We start from the raw sequence: 12379 nt of genomic DNA on the forward strand, positions 1-12379 counted from the left end.
TCATGTTAAGGGTCCAGTTTTTGGGAATTTAAAATAGAAAGATTAGAACTGTTTCTTGTCCATTTCCATCATGTAGTTATTGGTTTATGATTAACAGTGCTGTAACAAAGAGGTCCTGAAGAACCCTTGTTCTTGCTTTAACCTGAAAATACAGAAAAACTACCCTGGGAGGTACCCAGCAGTAGTTTAGTGGAGTTCCATTCTCTATAACATTCACTCAAGTAAGCAGAGGAATCTGTATTGTCTTACATAGTTTACTTAAATATGAGTATTCAAAAGTGGGATTTAAATCCACGCCTTCACGAGAGACTGCTCGGTCATCCTATCCTACACAAATAAGAAAACTTTCAAGATTGGATGCCAAGCCAGTCATCTGAAGAGTCTAACATTTTGGGGTGTGTTTTGGCATAGTGGGTTTTTTCACTAGCGCTGTCGGAATGACATTGCAGTGTGTTTAAGAAAAGTTGTATTGTCAGAAGTGGGATTTGAACCCACGCCTCCAGGGGAGACTGCGACCTGAACGCAGCGCCTTAGACCGCTCGGCCATCCTGACTTATAGAAAAGCCAAGCCTTTCAGAAATGGAAGAAAAAACCGTCATGTTAAGGGTCCAGTTTTTGGGAATTTAAAATAGAAAGATTAGAACTGTTTCTTGTCCATTTCCATCATGTAGTTATTGGTTTATGATTAACAGTGCTGTAACAAAGAGGTCCTGAAGAACCCTTGTTCTTGCTTTAACCTGAAAATACAGAAAAACTACCCTGGGAGGTACCCAGCAGTAGTTTAGTGGAGTTCCATTCTCTATAACATTCACTCAAGTAAGCAGAGGAATCTGTATTGTCTTACATAGTTACTTAAATATGAAATAGAAAATAGAAAGATTAGTACTGTTTCTTGTCCATTTCCATCATGTAGTTATTGGTTTATGATTAATGCTGTAAAAAAGAGGTCCTGAAGAACCCTTGTTCTTGCTTTAACCTGAAAATACAGAAAAACTACCCTGGGAGGTACCCAGCAGTAGTTTAGTGGAGTTCCATTCTCTATAACATTCACTCAAGTAAGCAGAGGAATCTGTATTGTCTTACATAGTTACTTAAATATGAAATAGAAAATAGAAAGATTAGTACTGTTTCTTGTCCATTTCCATCATGTAGTTATTGGTTTATGATTAACAGTGCTGTAAAAAAGAGGTCCTGAAGAACCCTTGTTCTTGCTTTAACCTGAAAATACAGAAAAACTACCCTGGGAGGTACCCAGCAGTAGTTTAGTGGAGTTCCATTCTCTATAACATTCACTCAAGTAAGCAGAGGAATCTGTATTGTCTTACATAGTTTACTTAAATATGAGTATTCAAAAGTGGGATTTAAATCCACGCCTTCACGAGAGACTGCTCGGTCATCCTATCCTACACAAATAAGAAAACTTTCAAGATTGGATGCCAAGCCAGTCATCTGAAGAGTCTAACATTTTGGGGTGTGTTTTGGCATAGTGGGTTTTTTCACTAGCGCTGTCGGAATGACATTGCAGTGTGTTTAAGAAAAGTTGTATTGTCAGAAGTGGGATTTGAACCCACGCCTCCAGGGGAGACTGCGACCTGAACGCAGCGCCTTAGACCGCTCGGCCATCCTGACTTATAGAAAAGCCAAGCCTTTCAGAAATGGAAGAAAAAACCGTCATGTTAAGGGTCCAGTTTTTGGGAATTTAAAATAGAAAGATTAGAACTGTTTCTTGTCCATTTCCATCATGTAGTTATTGGTTTATGATTAACAGTGCTGTAACAAAGAGGTCCTGAAGAACCCTTGTTCTTGCTTTAACCTGAAAATACAGAAAAACTACCCTGGGAGGTACCCAGCAGTAGTTTAGTGGAGTTCCATTCTCTATAACATTCACTCAAGTAAGCAGAGGAATCTGTATTGTCTTACATAGTTTACTTAAATATGAGTATTCAAAAGTGGGATTTAAATCCACGCCTTCACGAGAGACTGCTCGGTCATCCTATCCTACACAAATAAGAAAACTTTCAAGATTGGATGCCAAGCCAGTCATCTGAAGAGTCTAACATTTTGGGGTGTGTTTTGGCATAGTGGGTTTTTTCACTAGCGCTGTCGGAATGACATTGCAGAGTGTTTAAGAAAAGTTGTATTGTCAGAAGTGGGATTTGAACCCACGCCTCCAGGGGAGGCTGTGACCTTAACGCAGCGCCTTAAACCGCTCGGCCATCCTGACTTATAGAAAAGCCAAGCCTTTCAGATATGGAAGAAAAAACCGTCATGTTAAGGGTCCAGTTTTTGGGAATTTAAAATAGAAAGATTAGAACTGTTTCTTGTCCATTTCCATCATGTAGTTATTGGTTTATGATTAACAGTGCTGTAACAAAGAGGTCCTGAAGAACCCTTGTTCTTGCTTTAACCTGAAAATACAGAAAAACTACCCTGGGAGGTACCCAGCAGTAGTTTAGTGGAGTTCCATTCTCTATAACATTCACTCAAGTAAGCAGAGGAATCTGTATTGTCTTACATAGTTACTTAAATATGAAATAGAAAATAGAAAGATTAGTACTGTTTCTTGTCCATTTCCATCATGTAGTTATTGGTTTATGATTAATGCTGTAAAAAAGAGGTCCTGAAGAACCCTTGTTCTTGCTTTAACCTGAAAATACAGAAAAACTACCCTGGGAGGTACCCAGCAGTAGTTTAGTGGAGTTCCATTCTCTATAACATTCACTCAAGTAAGCAGAGGAATCTGTATTGTCTTACATAGTTACTTAAATATGAAATAGAAAATAGAAAGATTAGTACTGTTTCTTGTCCATTTCCATCATGTAGTTATTGGTTTATGATTAACAGTGCTGTAAAAAAGAGGTCCTGAAGAACCCTTGTTCTTGCTTTAACCTGAAAATACAGAAAAACTACCCTGGGAGGTACCCAGCAGTAGTTTAGTGGAGTTCCATTCTCTATAACATTCACTCAAGTAAGCAGAGGAATCTGTATTGTCTTACATAGTTTACTTAAATATGAGTATTCAAAAGTGGGATTTAAATCCACGCCTTCACGAGAGACTGCTCGGTCATCCTATCCTACACAAATAAGAAAACTTTCAAGATTGGATGCCAAGCCAGTCATCTGAAGAGTCTAACATTTTGGGGTGTGTTTTGGCATAGTGGGTTTTTTCACTAGCGCTGTCGGAATGACATTGCAGTGTGTTTAAGAAAAGTTGTATTGTCAGAAGTGGGATTTGAACCCACGCCTCCAGGGGAGACTGCGACCTGAACGCAGCGCCTTAGACCGCTCGGCCATCCTGACTTATAGAAAAGCTAAGCCTTTCAGAAATGGAAGAAAAAACCGTCATGTTAAGGGTCCAGTTTTTGGGAATTTAAAATAGAAAGATTAGAACTGTTTCTTGTCCATTTCCATCATGTAGTTATTGGTTTATGATTAACAGTGCTGTAACAAAGAGGTCCTGAAGAACCCTTGTTCTTGCTTTAACCTGAAAATACAGAAAAACTACCCTGGGAGGTACCCAGCAGTAGTTTAGTGGAGTTCCATTCTCTATAACATTCACTCAAGTAAGCAGAGGAATCTGTATTGTCTTACATAGTTTACTTAAATATGAGTATTCAAAAGTGGGATTTAAATCCACGCCTTCACGAGAGACTGCTCGGTCATCCTATCCTACACAAATAAGAAAACTTTCAAGATTGGATGCCAAGCCAGTCATCTGAAGAGTCTAACATTTTGGGGTGTGTTTTGGCATAGTGGGTTTTTTCACTAGCGCTGTCGGAATGACATTGCAGAGTGTTTAAGAAAAGTTGTATTGTCAGAAGTGGGATTTGAACCCACGCCTCCAGGGGAGGCTGTGACCTTAACGCAGCGCCTTAAACCGCTCGGCCATCCTGACTTATAGAAAAGCCAAGCCTTTCAGATATGGAAGAAAAAACCGTCATGTTAAGGGTCCAGTTTTTGGGAATTTAAAATAGAAAGATTAGAACTGTTTCTTGTCCATTTCCATCATGTAGTTATTGGTTTATGATTAACAGTGCTGTAACAAAGAGGTCCTGAAGAACCCTTGTTCTTGCTTTAACCTGAAAATACAGAAAAACTACCCTGGGAGGTACCCAGCAGTAGTTTAGTGGAGTTCCATTCTCTATAACATTCACTCAAGTAAGCAGAGGAATCTGTATTGTCTTACATAGTTACTTAAATATGAAATAGAAAATAGAAAGATTAGTACTGTTTCTTGTCCATTTCCATCATGTAGTTATTGGTTTATGATTAATGCTGTAAAAAAGAGGTCCTGAAGAACCCTTGTTCTTGCTTTAACCTGAAAATACAGAAAAACTACCCTGGGAGGTACCCAGCAGTAGTTTAGTGGAGTTCCATTCCCTATAACATTCACTCAAGTAAGCAGAGGAATCTGTATTGTCTTACATAGTTACTTAAATATGAAATAGAAAATAGAAAGATTAGTACTGTTTCTTGTCCATTTCCATCATGTAGTTATTGGTTTATGATTAACAGTGCTGTAACAAAGAGGTCCTGAAGAACCCTTGTTCTTGCTTTAACCTGAAAATACAGAAAAACTACCCTGGGAGGTACCCAGCAGTAGTTTAGTGGAGTTCCATTCTCTATAACATTCACTCAAGTAAGCAGAGGAATCGGTATTGTCTTACATAGTTTACTTAAATATGAGTATTCAAAAGTGGGATTTAAATCCACGCCTTCACGAGAGACTGCTCGGTCATCCTATCCTACACAAATAAGAAAACTTTCAAGATTGGATGCCAAGCCAGTCATCTGAAGAGTCTAACATTTTGGGGCGTGTTTTGGCATAGTGGGTTTTTTCACTAGCGCTGTCGGAATGACATTGCAGTGTGTTTAAGAAAAGTTGTATTGTCAGAAGTGGGATTTGAACCCACGCCTCCAGGGGAGACTGCGACCTGAACGCAGCGCCTTAGACCGCTCGGCCATCCTGACTTATAGAAAAGCCAAGCCTTTCAGAAATGGAAGAAAAAACCGTCATGTTAAGGGTCCAGTTTTTGGGAATTTAAAATAGAAAGATTAGAACTGTTTCTTGTCCATTTCCATCATGTAGTTATTGGTTTATGATTAACAGTGCTGTAACAAAGAGGTCCTGAAGAACCCTTGTTCTTGCTTTAACCTGAAAATACAGAAAAACTACCCTGGGAGGTACCCAGCAGTAGTTTAGTGGAGTTCCATTCTCTATAACATTCACTCAAGTAAGCAGAGGAATCGGTATTGTCTTACATAGTTTACTTAAATATGAGTATTCAAAAGTGGGATTTAAATCCACGCCTTCACGAGAGACTGCTCGGTCATCCTATCCTACACAAATAAGAAAACTTTCAAGATTGGACGCCAAGCCAGTCATCTGAAGAGTCTAACATTTTGGGGTGTGTTTTGGCATAGTGGGTTTTTTCACTAGCGCTGTCGGAATGACATTGCAGTGTGTTTAAGAAAAGTTGTATTGTCAGAAGTGGGATTTGAACCCACGCCTCCAGGGGAGACTGCGACCTGAACGCAGCGCCTTAGACCGCTCGGCCATCCTGACTTATAGAAAAGCTAAGCCTTTCAGAAATGGAAGAAAAAACCGTCATGTTAAGGGTCCAGTTTTTGGGAATTTAAAATAGAAAGATTAGAACTGTTTCTTGTCCATTTCCATCATGTAGTTATTGGTTTATGATTAACAGTGCTGTAACAAAGAGGTCCTGAAGAACCCTTGTTCTTGCTTTAACCTGAAAATACAGAAAAACTACCCTGGGAGGTACCCAGCAGTAGTTTAGTGGAGTTCCATTCTCTATAACATTCACTCAAGTAAGCAGAGGAATCTGTATTGTCTTACATAGTTTACTTAAATATGAGTATTCAAAAGTGGGATTTAAATCCACGCCTTCACGAGAGACTGCTCGGTCATCCTATCCTACACAAATAAGAAAACTTTCAAGATTGGATGCCAAGCCAGTCATCTGAAGAGTCTAACATTTTGGGGTGTGTTTTGGCATAGTGGGTTTTTTCACTAGCGCTGTCGGAATGACATTGCAGAGTGTTTAAGAAAAGTTGTATTGTCAGAAGTGGGATTTGAACCCACGCCTCCAGGGGAGGCTGTGACCTTAACGCAGCGCCTTAAACCGCTCGGCCATCCTGACTTATAGAAAAGCCAAGCCTTTCAGATATGGAAGAAAAAACCGTCATGTTAAGGGTCCAGTTTTTGGGAATTTAAAATAGAAAGATTAGAACTGTTTCTTGTCCATTTCCATCATGTAGTTATTGGTTTATGATTAACAGTGCTGTAACAAAGAGGTCCTGAAGAACCCTTGTTCTTGCTTTAACCTGAAAATACAGAAAAACTACCCTGGGAGGTACCCAGCAGTAGTTTAGTGGAGTTCCATTCTCTATAACATTCACTCAAGTAAGCAGAGGAATCTGTATTGTCTTACATAGTTTACTTAAATATGAGTATTCAAAAGTGGGATTTAAATCCACGCCTTCACGAGAGACTGCTCGGTCATCCTATCCTACACAAATAAGAAAACTTTCAAGATTGGATGCCAAGCCAGTCATCTGAAGAGTCTAACATTTTGGGGTGTGTTTTGGCATAGTGGGTTTTTTCACTAGCGCTGTCGGAATGACATTGCAGAGTGTTTAAGAAAAGTTTTGTCAGAAGTGGGATTTGAACCCACGCCTCCAGGGGAGGCTGTGACCTTAACGCAGCGCCTTAAACCGCTCGGCCATCCTGACTTATAGAAAAGCCAAGCCTTTCAGATATGGAAGAAAAAACCGTCATGTTAAGGGTCCAGTTTTTGGGAATTTAAAATAGAAAGATTAGAACTGTTTCTTGTCCATTTCCATCATGTAGTTATTGGTTTATGATTAACAGTGCTGTAACAAAGAGGTCCTGAAGAACCCTTGTTCTTGCTTTAACCTGAAAATACAGAAAAACTACCCTGGGAGGTACCCAGCAGTAGTTTAGTGGAGTTCCATTCTCTATAACATTCACTCAAGTAAGCAGAGGAATCTGTATTGTCTTACATAGTTACTTAAATATGAAATAGAAAATAGAAAGATTAGTACTGTTTCTTGTCCATTTCCATCATGTAGTTATTGGTTTATGATTAACAGTGCTGTAAAAAAGAGGTCCTGAAGAACCCTTGTTCTTGCTTTAACCTGAAAATACAGAAAAACTACCCTGGGAGGTACCCAGCAGTAGTTTAGTGGAGTTCCATTCTCTATAACATTCACTCAAGTAAGCAGAGGAATCGGTATTGTCTTACATAGTTTACTTAAATATGAGTATTCAAAAGTGGGATTTAAATCCACGCCTTCACGAGAGACTGCTCGGTCATCCTATCCTACACAAATAAGAAAACTTTCAAGATTGGATGCCAAGCCAGTCATCTGAAGAGTCTAACATTTTGGGGTGTGTTTTGGCATAGTGGGTTTTTTCACTAGCGCTGTCGGAATGACATTGCAGTGTGTTTAATAAAAGTTGTATTGTCAGAAGTGGGATTTGAACCCACGCCTCGAGGGGAGACTGCGACCTGAATGCAGCGCCTTAGACCGCTCGGCCATCCTGACTTATAGAAAATCCAAGCCTTTCAGATATGGAAGAAAAAACCGTCATGTTAAGGGTCCAGTTTTTGGGAATTTAAAATAGAAAGATTAGAACTGTTTCTTGTCCATTTCCATCATGTAGTTATTGGTTTATGATTAACAGTGGTGTAACAAAGAGGTCCTGAAGAACCCTTGTTCTTGCTTTAACCTGAAAATACAGAAAAACTACCCTGGGAGGTACCCAGCAGTAGTTTAGTGGAGTTCCATTCTCTATAACATTCACTCAAGTAAGCAGAGGAATCTGTATTGTCTTACATAGTTACTTAAATATGAAATAGAAAATAGAAAGATTAGTACTGTTTCTTGTCCATTTCCATCATGTAGTTATTGGTTTATGATTAACAGTGCTGTAAAAAAGAGGTCCTGAAGAACCCTTGTTCTTGCTTTAACCTGAAAATACAGAAAAACTACCCTGGGAGGTACCCAGCAGTAGTTTAGTGGAGTTCCATTCTCTATAACATTCACTCAAGTAAGCAGAGGAATCGGTATTGTCTTACATAGTTTACTTAAATATGAGTATTCAAAAGTGGGATTTAAATCCACGCCTTCACGAGAGACTGCTCGGTCATCCTATCCTACACAAATAAGAAAACTTTCAAGATTGGATGCCAAGCCAGTCATCTGAAGAGTCTAACATTTTGGGGTGTGTTTTGGCATAGTGGGTTTTTTCACTAGCGCTGTCGGAATGACATTGCAGTGTGTTTAAGAAAAGTTGTATTGTCAGAAGTGGGATTTGAACCGACGCCTCCAGGGGAGACTGCGACCTGAACGCAGCGCCTTAGACCGCTCGGCCATCCTGACTTATAGAAAAGCTAAGCCTTTCAGAAATGGAAGAAAAAACCGTCATGTTAAGGGTCCAGTTTTTGGGAATTTAAAATAGAAAGATTAGAACTGTTTCTTGTCCATTTCCATCATGTAGTTATTGGTTTATGATTAACAGTGCTGTAACAAAGAGGTCCTGAAGAACCCTTGTTCTTGCTTTAACCTGAAAATACAGAAAAACTACCCTGGGAGGTACCCAGCAGTAGTTTAGTGGAGTTCCATTCTCTATAACATTCACTCAAGTAAGCAGAGGAATCTGTATTGTCTTACATAGTTTACTTAAATATGAGTATTCAAAAGTGGGATTTAAATCCACGCCTTCACGAGAGACTGCTCGGTCATCCTATCCTACACAAATAAGAAAACTTTCAAGATTGGATGCCAAGCCAGTCATCTGAAGAGTCTAACATTTTGGGGTGTGTTTTGGCATAGTGGGTTTTTTCACTAGCGCTGTCGGAATGACATTGCAGTGTGTTTAAGAAAAGTTGTATTGTCAGAAGTGGGATTTGAACCCACGCCTCCAGGGAAGACTGCGACCTGAACGCAGCGCCTTAGACCGCTCGGCCATCCTGACTTATAGAAAAGCCAAGCCTTTCAGAAATGGAAGAAAAAACCGTCATGTTAAGGGTCCAGTTTTTGGGAATTTAAAATAGAAAGATTAGAACTGTTTCTTGTCCATTTCCATCATGTAGTTATTGGTTTATGATTAACAGTGCTGTAACAAAGAGGTCCTGAAGAACCCTTGTTCTTGCTTTAACCTGAAAATACAGAAAAACTACCCTGGGAGGTACCCAGCAGTAGTTTAGTGGAGTTCCATTCTCTATAACATTCACTCAAGTAAGCAGAGGAATCGGTATTGTCTTACATAGTTTACTTAAATATGAGTATTCAAAAGTGGGATTTAAATCCACGCCTTCACGAGAGACTGCTCGGTCATCCTATCCTACACAAATAAGAAAACTTTCAAGATTGGATGCCAAGCCAGTCATCTGAAGAGTCTAACATTTTGGGGTGTGTTTTGGCATAGTGGGTTTTTTCACTAGCGCTGTCGGAATGACATTGCAGTGTGTTTAAGAAAAGTTGTATTGTCAGAAGTGGGATTTGAACCGACGCCTCCAGGGGAGACTGCGACCTGAACGCAGCGCCTTAGACCGCTCGGCCATCCTGACTTATAGAAAAGCTAAGCCTTTCAGAAATGGAAGAAAAAACCGTCATGTTAAGGGTCCAGTTTTTGGGAATTTAAAATAGAAAGATTAGAACTGTTTCTTGTCCATTTCCATCATGTAGTTATTGGTTTATGATTAACAGTGCTGTAACAAAGAGGTCCTGAAGAACCCTTGTTCTTGCTTTAACCTGAAAATACAGAAAAACTACCCTGGGAGGTACCCAGCAGTAGTTTAGTGGAGTTCCATTCTCTATAACATTCACTCAAGTAAGCAGAGGAATCTGTATTGTCTTACATAGTTTACTTAAATATGAGTATTCAAAAGTGGGATTTAAATCCACGCCTTCACGAGAGACTGCTCGGTCATCCTATCCTACACAAATAAGAAAACTTTCAAGATTGGATGCCAAGCCAGTCATCTGAAGAGTCTAACATTTTGGGGTGTGTTTTGGCATAGTGGGTTTTTTCACTAGCGCTGTCGGAATGACATTGCAGTGTGTTTAAGAAAAGTTGTATTGTCAGAAGTGGGATTTGAACCCACGCCTCCAGGGAAGACTGCGACCTGAACGCAGCGCCTTAGACCGCTCGGCCATCCTGACTTATAGAAAAGCCAAGCCTTTCAGAAATGGAAGAAAAAACCGTCATGTTAAGGGTCCAGTTTTTGGGAATTTAAAATAGAAAGATTAGAACTGTTTCTTGTCCATTTCCATCATGTAGTTATTGGTTTATGATTAACAGTGCTGTAACAAAGAGGTCCTGAAGAACCCTTGTTCTTGCTTTAACCTGAAAATACAGAAAAACTACCCTGGGAGGTACCCAGCAGTAGTTTAGTGGAGTTCCATTCTCTATAACATTCACTCAAGTAAGCAGAGGAATCGGTATTGTCTTACATAGTTTACTTAAATATGAGTATTCAAAAGTGGGATTTAAATCCACGCCTTCACGAGAGACTGCTCGGTCATCCTATCCTACACAAATAAGAAAACTTTCAAGATTGGACGCCAAGCCAGTCATCTGAAGAGTCTAACATTTTGGGGCGTGTTTTGGCATAGTGGGTTTTTTCACTAGCGCTGTCGGAATGACATTGCAGTGTGTTTAAGAAAAGTTGTATTGTCAGAAGTGGGATTTGAACCCACGCCTCCAGGGGAGACTGCGACCTTAACGCAGCGCCTTAGACCGCTCGGCCATCCTGACTTATAGAAAAGCCAAGCCTTTCAGAAATGGAAGAAAAAACCGTCATGTTAAGGGTCCAGTTTTTGGGAATTTAAAATAGAAAGATTAGAACTGTTTCTTGTCCATTTCCATCATGTAGTTATTGGTTTATGATTAACAGTGCTGTAACAAAGAGGTCCTGAAGAACCCTTGTTCTTGCTTTAACCTGAAAATACAGAAAAACTACCCTGGGAGGTACCCAGCAGTAGTTTAGTGGAGTTCCATTCTCTATAACATTCACTCAAGTAAGCAGAGGAATCTGTATTGTCTTACATAGTTTACTTAAATATGAGTATTCAAAAGTGGGATTTAAATCCACGCCTTCACGAGAGACTGCTCGGTCATCCTATCCTACACAAATAAGAAAACTTTCAAGATTGGATGCCAAGCCAGTCATCTGAAGAGTCTAACATTTTGGGGTGTGTTTTGGCATAGTGGGTTTTTTCACTAGCGCTGTCGGAATGACATTGCAGTGTGTTTAAGAAAAGTTGTATTGTCAGAAGTGGGATTTGAACCCACGCCTCCAGGGGAGACTGCGACCTGAACGCAGCGCCTTAGACCGCTCGGCCATCCTGACTTATAGAAAAGCCAAGCCTTTCAGAAATGGAAGAAAAAACCGTCATGTTAAGGGTCCAGTTTTTGGGAATTTAAAATAGAAAGATTAGAACTGTTTCTTGTCCATTTCCATCATGTAGTTATTGGTTTATGATTAACAGTGCTGTAACAAAGAGGTCCTGAAGAACCCTTGTTCTTGCTTTAACCTGAAAATACAGAAAAACTACCCTGGGAGGTACCCAGCAGTAGTTTAGTGGAGTTCCATTCTCTATAACATTCACTCAAGTAAGCAGAGGAATCTGTATTGTCTTACATAGTTTACTTAAATATGAGTATTCAAAAGTGGGATTTAAATCCACGCCTTCACGAGAGACTGCTCGGTCATCCTATCCTACACAAATAAGAAAACTTTCAAGATTGGATGCCAAGCCAGTCATCTGAAGAGTCTAACATTTTGGGGTGTGTTTTGGCATAGTGGGTTTTTTCACTAGCGCTGTCGGAATGACATTGCAGAGTGTTTAAGAAAAGTTGTATTGTCAGAAGTGGGATTTGAACCCACGCCTCCAGGGGAGGCTGTGACCTTAACGCAGCGCCTTAGACCGCTCGGCCATCCTGACTTATAGAAAAGCCAAGCCTTTTAGATATGGAAGAAAAAACCGTCATGTTAAGGGTCCAGTTTTTGGGAATTTAAAATAGAAAGATTAGAACTGTTTCTTGTCCATTTCCATCATGTAGTTATTGGTTTATGATTAACAGTGCTGTAACAAAGAGGTCCTGAAGAACCCTTGTTCTTGCTTTAACCTGAAAATACAGAAAAACTACCCTGGGAGGTACCCAGCAGTAGTTTAGTGGAGTTCCATTCTCTATAACATTCACTCAAGTAAGCAGAGGAATCTGTATTGTCTTACATAGTTACTTAAATATGAAATAGAAAATAGAAAGATTAGTACTGTTTCTTGTCCATTTCCATCATGTAGTTATTGGTTTATGATTAATGCT

General features: G+C 39.7%; 9 non-coding genes across 9 annotated transcripts; all 9 read right to left on the minus strand.

Moving 5' to 3' along the window:
* Positions 1-470: 470 nt before the first annotated feature.
* On the minus strand, positions 471-553 carry TRNAL-CAG (transfer RNA leucine (anticodon CAG)). The gene has a single exon. It is a non-coding gene; the product is annotated as a tRNA-Leu (tRNA).
* A 993-nt stretch (positions 554-1546) lies between these two features.
* TRNAL-CAG (transfer RNA leucine (anticodon CAG)) lies at positions 1547-1629 on the minus strand. Its single transcript has one exon. It is a non-coding gene; the product is annotated as a tRNA-Leu (tRNA).
* Positions 1630-3217: 1588 nt separating this feature from the next.
* TRNAL-CAG (transfer RNA leucine (anticodon CAG)) lies at positions 3218-3300 on the minus strand. The gene has a single exon. It is a non-coding gene; the product is annotated as a tRNA-Leu (tRNA).
* Positions 3301-4888: 1588 nt separating this feature from the next.
* TRNAL-CAG (transfer RNA leucine (anticodon CAG)) lies at positions 4889-4971 on the minus strand. Its single transcript has one exon. It is a non-coding gene; the product is annotated as a tRNA-Leu (tRNA).
* A 512-nt stretch (positions 4972-5483) lies between these two features.
* TRNAL-CAG (transfer RNA leucine (anticodon CAG)) lies at positions 5484-5566 on the minus strand. The gene has a single exon. It is a non-coding gene; the product is annotated as a tRNA-Leu (tRNA).
* A 3373-nt stretch (positions 5567-8939) lies between these two features.
* Positions 8940-9022, minus strand: TRNAL-CAG (transfer RNA leucine (anticodon CAG)). Its single transcript has one exon. It is a non-coding gene; the product is annotated as a tRNA-Leu (tRNA).
* A 1107-nt stretch (positions 9023-10129) lies between these two features.
* Positions 10130-10212, minus strand: TRNAL-CAG (transfer RNA leucine (anticodon CAG)). Its single transcript has one exon. It is a non-coding gene; the product is annotated as a tRNA-Leu (tRNA).
* A 512-nt stretch (positions 10213-10724) lies between these two features.
* Positions 10725-10807, minus strand: TRNAL-AAG (transfer RNA leucine (anticodon AAG)). Its single transcript has one exon. It is a non-coding gene; the product is annotated as a tRNA-Leu (tRNA).
* Positions 10808-11319: 512 nt separating this feature from the next.
* TRNAL-CAG (transfer RNA leucine (anticodon CAG)) lies at positions 11320-11402 on the minus strand. The gene has a single exon. It is a non-coding gene; the product is annotated as a tRNA-Leu (tRNA).
* Positions 11403-12379: the final 977 nt, after the last annotated feature.

Source organism: Rhinoderma darwinii, chromosome 3 (genome assembly GCF_050947455.1).
Source record: "Rhinoderma darwinii isolate aRhiDar2 chromosome 3, aRhiDar2.hap1, whole genome shotgun sequence".
Classification (NCBI taxonomy): Eukaryota; Metazoa; Chordata; class Amphibia; order Anura; family Rhinodermatidae; genus Rhinoderma; species Rhinoderma darwinii.